This window comes from Charadrius vociferus, unplaced genomic scaffold (genome assembly GCF_000708025.1).
Source record: "Charadrius vociferus isolate BGI_N301 unplaced genomic scaffold, ASM70802v2 scaffold413, whole genome shotgun sequence".
NCBI classification, from domain to species: Eukaryota; Metazoa; Chordata; class Aves; order Charadriiformes; family Charadriidae; genus Charadrius; species Charadrius vociferus.
This window is the reverse complement of record NW_009647738.1, coordinates 1,099,892-1,100,607: the sequence shown is the minus strand read 5'-3', so window position 1 is coordinate 1,100,607 and position 716 is coordinate 1,099,892. Positions and strand designations below refer to the sequence as shown.

At 60.2% G+C, this 716-nt stretch overlaps 1 protein-coding gene across 1 annotated transcript in view; it reads left to right on the top strand.

Annotated features, from left to right (window-relative positions):
• Nucleotides 1-716, top strand: part of LOC104283693 (POU domain, class 4, transcription factor 2-like) — a 6,485-nt gene that overhangs the window by 5,529 nt on the left and 240 nt on the right. The gene's annotated exons all lie outside the window — the stretch shown is intronic.

The window sequence follows — 716 nt, the reverse complement described above, 5'->3', positions numbered from 1 at the left end:
GGGGACAGGAGAGAAGGGGGGCGAGGAGGGGGTCTCAAGGATAGGGGAAAGCAGTGGGGCAGCCCTGTCACACCCCTGCTCTGGGTACCCCTCAAAACCCCACAGGCGCTCTCGGGAGCCTTGATTTTGGGGGTTTGGAGGAAGAAAGGGAGTGCTTTTGGGCAAGAGGGCAGGGAGAGGATGGCTGGAAACCGCCCGCCTTCGGAGCCCCAGTCTCCCTCCACGTCCCGGCGTGTCTGCTAGGAAAAATACCCTTGTTATGCAGAGAGATATAACTATATATATATAGCAGCCGGCGGCGCAGGAGTTGAACTCAGGCTTGTCCGCCTACTGCCCGGCACTGCTCCAGGGAAGCTGGAAGAGGCCCAGCCCGGCCAGCCGAGCCCCTTTCCCCCTTCCCCAAAAGCCTGCCCCTGCCGGCTTTCCCCATCCCAGAACAAAGTGACCCAACGGGGGAACCTCTGCCTCCCTTCCTCTGGGGAAGGGGGAGGTTTTTCAGCACTTGGGAGGGCTGGGAAAGACTTCCCAGCTGCCCACAGCCATTTCCATTTCCCCCTGTTGAGACCACCCCAAACATCTCCTCGCCCTCTTTTGGAGTATGTCCCCTTTCGGGGGGGGAGTGGGGGGCTGGTTGGTGGTGGTGTAAGAGGAGGAGGAGGGAAGAGGCTGCTTTCAGCAGCTCCAGCCAACTAGACATCTGGATTATTTTCCCCCCC